Source organism: Crocodylus siamensis, chromosome 5, assembly GCF_052110815.1.
Source record: "Crocodylus siamensis isolate JL-2025a chromosome 5, ASM5211081v1, whole genome shotgun sequence".
Lineage (NCBI taxonomy): Eukaryota > Metazoa > Chordata > Crocodylia > Crocodylidae > Crocodylus > Crocodylus siamensis.
In genome coordinates this window covers 191892294-191901877 of record NC_143399.1, presented here as the reverse complement: position 1 = coordinate 191901877, position 9584 = coordinate 191892294, and positions in this window count along the sequence as shown.

Below are 9584 nucleotides of genomic sequence, written 5' to 3'. Positions count from 1 at the left end.
TTGACTAACGAGCTCTACAGTAAAGTGTCACCATCTACATGTGCAGTGCTATTAGGCTGGAGTAAACTAATTAACTTCATTGTAGGATTGTACTGTGTAACTGCAATGCATGTGTAGACAGTGACTGGGGCTGGAGTACTGCATCTAGTTTTGGGCTCCACAATTCAAAAAGGATGCAGAGAAGCTTGAGAGAGTCCAGAGAGGAGCCACATGCATGATCAGAGGTCAGGAAAACAGACCTTATGACAACAGGCTGAGAGCCATGGGGCTCTTTAGCCTCGAAAAGCACAGGCTTGGGGTGATCTGACGGCCACCTATAAATTTATCAGGGGTGACCACCAGTATCTGGAGGGATGTTTGTTCACCAGAGCGCCCCAAGGGATGACGAGGTTTAATGGTTGTAAACTCCTGCAAGACCGTTTCAGGCTGGACATAAGGAAGAATTTCTTTACTGTCCAAGCCCCCAAGGTCTGCCATCAGAGGTGGTTCAAACACCTACATTGAACACCTTCATGAGTAAATTGGACACTTATCTTGCTGGGATCCTTCTGACCCCAGCTGACTTCCTGCCCTTTGGGTGGGGGGCTGGACTTGATGATCTTCTGAGGTCCCTTCCAGCCCTGATGTCTATGAAGTCTATGGAACTGCTTTACTAAGTAAGGGAGCTTGGAAAATTTGGATCTATCCTACTTTTATTGAAGAGGATGATTTTGTCACTTATTTTATTTTAAAAAGGCTCTAAACATGACACCAGAGTGCTTAGAGGAATAAAACAGCAACTGAAATAAGTGAAGAAATTCAAGTCAGGGTGGGATTTTCAAAAGCTTGTTAACAATACAAGTCCAAGTGACAGTCAATGGAATTGGTGGCCCTACATTTCAGAACTTTTGAAGATTCCACTTTCAATTCCTAAGGTCAATGAGGCATTTTTTTCAGTATGAACAAGTTAACCAACTATAATAACCCAGTTATAAAACCCTATCAAACAAAATTAAATGAAAACACACCTCAATGTAGTATTCTGGAAAAAGCATGTATTTCAAGAGGAAATATAAGAATCTGCAGAAAGCAAGTCAGAAGGACTAAGATCTATAAACCTGTGATCTCAAAGACTATGGTGCTAGCTCCAAAAAGTATATATTATCCTTAGAAATCAGCTCTATATAAATGGTTTACTGTAGGTGAGGGTACAGTGTAGAGTTATAAGTGGTGAAAACGGCAATTCAGAATCTGCACTGTTTTGCATGAGACGTGGAAATTGAGATGATCACTCTTGAACCGTGTCTCTAAGTTCTTATACAAATTAGTATAAAATTGCAATTGATTAACTAAGGGTCCCTCCGATTTCTTAGTGTAGGGTTCAGAAGTTAACAGAGGCAGTATATCTGTGGCAAAATCAAGACAGACATCCTTGGAATTAACTTGGAATTAACTCAGGGAATCTGAGTTTGCATTATGTACCACTATAGTATTAAGAATATGGAGACATGTTAGGCAAGACATGTCTTCTTGATTGATTTTGGCTCTACAGTATTTTGGAAGCTAAGTATCTTAACCTTTATCCCATTGCTACTTGGTGTGACCATAATATTTGAGCTCTTAAGTGCATTTCTTGTCAGAGGCATCTTAAATCATGCACAACTTAATCAAGTTATTAAAAAAAATAAAGTTTTCCTCTCCTGCTTAGTCTATTTTCCACATTCAGTAACTGAGGTCTAGTATTATGTCAATCACATTAAAAAGAAATTGGCTTCTTGCCTACAGCCGCCTCATCAAATCAACCTATTCTTCCTGTCTGTATTCCTTGTGAGTCTGACTCAGCCAGGTGGATCAGTGGAGAAGGCTGGTGGAGGTACTCAAAGGGCCACAGTCAGTTCAGGGCAGCACTGCTGATTCCCACTGCTACATCAAATAATATGGAGCTGGGCTAGGTAGGTGGAAAAGGCTAGAAGTTTACGATAGAGTCATTTAAAAAGAAGTATACTTCCCTTCAACTGTCTCCAAGTCAAATGGCCTCCTCTCCTCGGTGCTGCTTGTCAGACTGGTTTTCATGTGTTGACTTCCTGTCCCTTTGCCTTCTGCCTTGATCTCACTGGACTCAGATATGGCTAGGTGGATATCTTCTTCTGACTTTACCATTAATAATGGTAAAGACTTTAATAATGGTAAAGTCAAAAGCCAATTTTGTTTCTCTTGCCTACGCTCAAACTGAAGTTTCTGATGGTCATATTTGCCCTTTTTTTCATTCTGGCCCATTGTCTCTCAGAATCTGGTGTGGATCAGACTTTGTGTTTGTTTGTTTCAGTGTTGGGCTTGATAAGTCTCATCAGCAGAAGCTGCTTGTACCAACCATTTCTTCCTCCAGTCAACCTGGCCACCTAGCAATATCATTTCCTTCAGAGATTATCTAATTTAGTGACTTAACAAGAAGGATCCAGTGAGATTTCAGCAATTATCAAGGTATTGCACACTGATTCATATCTAGGAAGCTCCTCGCCTACGTGCTCCTCAATAGATCCACTTTCCTCACTGTGGCTATCCTCAGGGTGACCTTTTGAATATTTTCTCTTTTTCCTCTTTAATTGCTTAGACTTCATTTGGTTCAGCTCCTTAATTGGCCCCAGATCATTTTTTTTCCACTGAGGACTCTGAAAGTCCTAAGAGCAACAAGGCCAATGCTTAAACTCCCAGAATATCTAGATTAAAAAAATATCCAGGCGCTAAATTATAATTAAAAAAAAAATTATGGTTATGGTAAAACCACAGAACAGGGGTGTTAAACTCATCCAGTCCTGGGGGTCTGACGAAGGGTGCAAGACTGGTCTACGGGGTTGAATCTAGGGTGGCCTTTGGTTCTGTTTTATACCAGACTGTACTGCTTTTAAACACTTTGTCGCCTGTCTGTTCTTGAATGGACTGGAAAAAGTGCTGTTTTTCAGTTCATTGGTGGAAATGCATGTCAATCATTTCTATTGGCTGTGCCTAGAGGTAGGGCAGTGCACAGCCAGGAGCAGCAGGGTTCGGAGCCAGCCACGGAGGGAGGTGGAGGATTGCAGAGGCGGGTCCCCCTGCACCTATGCGAGGCGCCCTGGCTGCAATGCACGTATGGGTGCAGTGAGAGCCAAGGCACTGTTCATGCCTGAGCTCCCTGACCCTGGGCTGGGCATATGCAGGTGAGCCTGGGCCCTGAGGACTGCTGAGCTGCTAGAGATGGGCAGATGGTCTGCATCTTCCCCCACTCCCCCACCCCCCCACTTCAACACAAGGTAATGTCTTTGAGAGCAGGCAGGTGGAGCGCTGCATTTGTATCGCTGTAATGCCAGTGGGACTAGGAGGAGGCTCTAGTCACCATCTTTGCACCCACAGAGCAATCCACTGAGTCCCTGGGGTGTCCTGCTGTGTGGGGAGGGGGGCTTTGGGCAGAGGGGCCTCCGGACTCCTGGGTGGCGGGACCAGCTCATTAAGACATTATTTCTCCTCTGGGACAGGCAAACCTGTCGGTCTCCCGGGGAAGGAAGGGAAGGTCCTGCTGGGCAGCTGGCTGCACTGCCACAGGTGTGCAATGCCCAGCAGGGCAGATGCCTGGGTGTCTGTACTGAATGCTGATGGGTGGAGATGAGGTCCCTGTGCAGTGCGCCCCGGCTCCCACGCGTGGAGCTGGGCTGGAGTGAGACCAGAACCCAGTGCAGGGGGGGTGTGCTCAAACCTCACTCCTGCTATGCCATGTTTTCTCAAGGCTGGGCTGCCTGGAGAGAATGGCAGTGCTCTGGGAGATGTGAAACCCCGATGTAGGGGAAGCGAGGCAAGGCTCCCTGCTGGCTGACCTGCAGAGGCTCACAAACTTGCTGCTGATCCCAGCACTTGCTCTCCCTCATTTTCCAGGACACCACACATTCATTAGCATGGGGTTCATGGACGAAACAGCAGTCTTTTCGTGGTGGCCCCATGCCTTGCTGCTGATTGGCCCAGTGCACCCACCTCTGCCTGCTTATTGGCTGAAGAGGCAGCAGCCCTGCCCCTCACCACTGATTGGCTGGGGGGCTAGTGGTCTTTTTCTTCACCACGGGGATGTCTTGTATTTTGGGGATGCGTCAGTGGCCACTTTGTTTGGTTCGGTCCCACAGACTGGCCCTATGTGCTGAAGCCAAGCTGCAGGGGCACCCAGGACTGACCACATGTGCAGCTTGCAGCACTTGTCCTGCACACCGTATGAAATATGCACTGTCCCCTGTCCTGCACAGGCCATGCAGTGGAAGGGCCAGGTCCAGGGCACATGCTGCATGTGGTGTTTGCACTGGACCAGCTCTGTACGCTAGATCCAGCATGGGGGGCTGAGCTGGGCTGGTCCCAAATGCAGCATGCAGGACAGGTCAGGCCCGGGTACCACATGCAGCATGTGCTTCAGACTGGCTTTATGCTTTGTGCAGTCTGTGCAAGATGGACTCTGCATGCTGCATGCTGTACATGGGGCTGGGACCAGTGAATGCTGTATGCAGCAAGCAGCACTATGGGCTGGATGATACGGCTTGTGAGCTGGACCTGCCTCATGGGCTGTATCTTTGACACTCCTGCCATGGAGTAACAGACCTATAAAAACAACACATCCATTTGAAGCATACTTAATCAGAAGGCTCAGGCAGCGATGACAGTGGGCTCCAACAATGTGTCAGGCTGTGCTTCAGATTGAAGGCTCCACCCCCCCAAATTGCATCCTTTGTACTGCTACTTTTGCTAATACACATGATTACATTACCAACAGCATGCTTCCTCATAATATTTTCCACTTTGTCCTTGTTATAGGACCTTCTGTCCTTTTAAGGAGGACCAGTCAGGCCTGTTAAGAAAGCCCAGCGTTAGGACATTTGGAAAAGCAAGGAGTGTCCCATTGGGAGATTTAAAAGCTCCCAGAAGAGTAAGCAAAATATAAAAGTAACAGCTTGCTGCAAGGAGGGGCCAGGCCATTGTGCTGGGGACAGAGCAGAAGGGGGCTCCCCTTCTAGGGTGAGGACAAGGTAGAGTGATTTTGTCGTGGCTGTTTGTTTTGAAGACCAAACTTTGCTTTGTAGATCTGGCTGAGGCAAAAAATCAAGGAATGGATTCCCCTGCAGAGCCACCAGGCTAAGCAACCTGATTACAGCCCTCTACCTGTATTTCCAGGTTTAGGTTAACTTCTTACCTGAGCTAAGTCCTTAGCTTCACTACATTTAATTATTCTTTAAACAACTAATTATTAGTTTTTTAAACTCATTTGGCAACACTTATCACTGTGGAAATCCAATGAGAGAAGTCTCTAGGCAGTTTGTGCCACAACTTGTCCTTAGCAGGCTGATTGGTCCCGAGGACTCTGCACCTTCGGTGAGCACAAGCTCTGAAGTTAATTTCACATCCAATGCTCTGTTGCTATAAAGGAGCAATGCACTGTTGCTATATCTGCTACAAAGGGCAGATATGCTAACAGTGAACAGGGAAAAGATGGAGAATAGTGACAAGCAGAAGGAAAGAGAAGAGGTACATGTAAAGGAGACAAGTACATGGCGAGAGGACAGAGATGCATGAAAACACAGAAAGTAAATGAGACGGAACAGCTGCAGAGAAGGTAATGGGGAAATAAGAGAGAGAAAAAAATGAAATGGTAAGGAATGGCAAAGATAAAAAAACAAAACAAACCCCCAAGACATCACCTTCCATTTAAAATGAACAGATTTTTCTCTTTCTGATTTGCCCTAACCTGTGCTTTCTGGGCAGTCTCTAGGATGCGCTCAAGGATTTCATATTCAGATACTGGGATGTGAGGAGCAAAACAGAATTCTTGGCTGGCCCTAGATTTTTATTGTTTACCAAGTTATTTCTGAAAGGTAAATAATATTAAACTCAGTGGTCTAATTTTGCATGCCTACTACCTCATGCTATGAGAAAGGGGGAAGGCATATTCAAGACAGCGTTGAAACAGACTGTAAGAACTAGTTGGTATTATCTGATTACAGGCACATATCTGAATACTGCGTTGTCTGGATACTGTTCTTAGGTGTCATGCAACTTTGCAAGAAACATTTATATTTCTCATTTTCAGCCATGGGTGGTTCAAAACCTGCTCCTCCTCTAAGGCAATACGAAGAAATCTAGAGAGACAATTTCAAATCAACCTTTGTGATTTCATAGGTTTCAGACTAGTAAGGCACTTGAGTATAAGTCTTAAATTTAAGTTTGTTAATAATCACAGTGAATAACTCATAGGTTTAAAGTTATGCACATGATAGTTTGATTGGGGTTATAATTAAGAAGCCAGCCCATTCAGAATAGATTACCTCTATATCACTTCTGGCTCTAATGACTTAAAACATCCTCCCAGCCTGATAGCTTTGTGACTCTGAAATGACATACAATTTGAAGCAAAAATTTGGATAGAAAGGTAATGATGAATTTTGCCTCAAGACTTAAGAAGTCATTTAAGAAAATCATTCCAGTGGGGGGAATATCTCATGATTATATATGTTGACTTGTTAAGACATATATGATCAATATTCCTTAAGGAAAGAGCCTAGATTGGCATTTGACTTACCAGCATGAAGATAATGCTATCTATCTGACTATCCAGGGCATGTAGAAAGTGAGTATATTGATTTTAACATAGGTAGAGAGAGGAAGTTAGCTGTGTCAGTCTGAAGCTAGGGAGGGCAGGGTGGTACTTCATAAACTAACTCATTCATCTATAATGACTAGATGTAACAAATCTATAAAGGTGCAAAGTGTCCTCTACACCTGGTCTACATTCTCACAGCTTACACTGAGTAGACTGGTGCAGCCATTCACCAGTGTTAGGAGCTGTGCAGGGAACTGGGTGTAATTCAGGGTGCTAGACAGGAGTGAATGGGATGGGGTGGGGCAAAGTGGGGTGGCTGGCAGGTCTGAAGGTGGGGATTGGTGTGTCCATGGGGAGGGTTGCCCTTCTAGGTCTAGAAATAGCCTGTTCAGATTTGTTGTTGGGTTTTGTTTATGGTTTTTTTTGGGGGGAGGGGGGCGGGGTTGGGGGGCGCGGGGTATGAAGAGCATAGCCCTAGGGCTGGAACAAGTGATTGGGCTTCCCCAGCCCTGGGGCTGCACTGTGAACATGTACAGGGATTCAACAGATTGGATTAACCTGTTCCCAATCTAAGTTAGTTCACCTCCTCAGGTGAAGTAACTTATATCAGGTGCACCATTTTCTTCCTGATTTAACCCCTCTAAATTCCTGCACAGATTGGCACTTAGATCAACCTAACCTTAGTTAGGTTGATCTAAAGGAAATGGCTCTGTGTGCCCTGGTGCCGCCCTGCCCTTTCTTCTGCTTTAAAATGGTTGCCATGTGTTTGCCTTGTTCTGTTTGAGAATTACTATTATTTATTAGGATTTTTTTATTATTAACCATAGTTTTTAAAGAATTGCTTTTCCTTCAGATAAAAACAGTCTACTTAATTTTCCTGTAATATATAAGCTGTATACTACCAGCGTAGAAAATTATATCAACTGTAAATCTAGCTCGATAAGCAGTCTGAACAAGGAAGTAACTGAGAATTCACTGTTCATAGGAGTGGGGAGAGAGAGAGTAAATGGATAAGATCTCAACTGAAATCAGTACAATATGCTCCTTAGGAGTCCCTAGAACAGATAAGATTCCACTTGTCTATAAACAGGTCATGGTGTCTCAGCATCCAAACTATATTTACCAAAGTTTTCTGTCATTTAGTGAATTGATCATGCTTATAGTAAACAGACCTTTGCAAATATGAAACTAGATTAGCATTTTCAAGTTTTTCAAACGTAGCATTCACTTTAAAATGGCTGGGACATTTTTCTTAGACATTTAAATCCTATGCAAATAGTTACAGCAAATATATGAATCAGAAAAATGCACTTTCAGCTGCAATGACCACTCCTTTCTTGTATCTCCTTTTATTTGAAAATAGGCAAACATGGTACTGAGTTATTTCTATTTGCTTTTTCTCTAGAATATTTTTAATGGTTTGTTCTGTCGGAGGGAAGAACTGATGTTTAGTTAAAGTTGACACAGCCCACAAGTGGACATGTCAAAACAAGCTATAGAAAGTTACTTTTGATGTGTTTTATTGAGTTATCTATGGTACTTTCCAATTACTTTATGCCAAAAAAGGTAGCTCTACTCAAAAATTATTTCATTTGAAAACCACAAATACAACTTGTCAGACCTTCAAATATAATTTAAGTATATTGCAGGGAAAACTTCTTAAAGTAGCAATTGTCTGCTTCTAGCTCAAAAAGTAGGTGATATGATACAATATAATCAGTTGACCGTGTGCATGAAATATATAATTTCATTAAGATGGTAAGATCAGGTCATAGGTGTTTTGGAGGGGGTTTTTCGTTCTTTTTTTTTTTTCCTTTTTCCTTTTTCCTTTTTGCAGTAGCTGCATTTGCAGAAGTTAAAAAGTAACTACTTTGTTATTGGCTCTGTGATTGTTATGTTCTGAGCCACAGCTATTAAACCTCTGTGATACCTAGCTCACTTTTCTATCTTGGGATTCTTTCAGTTCATCAAGATAAGTAGTCTGGACTTTGGCAGTACCAGAATTTTTATTTTTTAACCATATTTTATACCTTCTTTATCGAAAAAAGAACCAGAGACTTGTGGTTTTCCATACACAGCAACTTTTCCTCAACTTTAATCGTAAATTATTTCAGTTCAAAGGCTTGTTTTCCATAGTGGTAGTAAAGACCTGCCCTTCAGCCAAAGGAACAATGAGAAATCTGGTTACGAGAAGCCAGAAAGTGTGTCTATGCAGTGGAGGTATTTCTTCATGGAGGTGAGAAAAACTGAAAATCTTGTTATCTAAATGCCCTATTTTGCCCACTACTGTTATACATAGAGGGCAAAAAGTGGCAGAAAAGCCACAAAAGTCACCTCTTCTGTTCTTAGAGGGAGGGTGCTTGAGTCCAAACAGGTGCTTGAGTCCAAACTTCCCTTCCCCTGAGCCTGTGGAAACCACTGTGTGTCCATGTCCAGGCCAACAAAGTTGGGTGTGTTCAGGGGCCAGGAGTGACACAGTGTGCCTTTGCTCCAGTTCCTAACCCCAGGCTTTTCAATGTGAGAGGGAAATACAACTCTTGACCCAGTGCCAAAGAGAACTTATTCTGGGCTAACGGTAAATTTTATACGTGAGGGCATGAATGGAAAGCAACACCCTCTGGGTGCAGTTACACTGGGCATGTCCACACCTCATCGCCATGGTACCAGTGCCTGTGTTGGTGCTGTCAAGACCTTTGTTGCTAGCTGCCTTGAAAGTAGGGGGTAGAGAGAAGTTTTGCAGAAACAACTGTTTGTAGTTGCCCTCATGTCTCAAATCACCAGCTCTTGTAACTGAAGCAGTGCTCATGCCACCCAGGGGCCTGTGGTCCACATAAATAAGGGACAGCAGATTCCAATCAGCCTCCAAATGAAAGGCAGTGACAAGTGTTGGTTAAGGTGTTCATAGGACAATAAAGGTATGCCTACACAACATAATACAGTGCCATGCAAAGATACCCTGAGCAAGCTATGAACATGCTACCTAGTATCCCCAAGTCTATAAGCC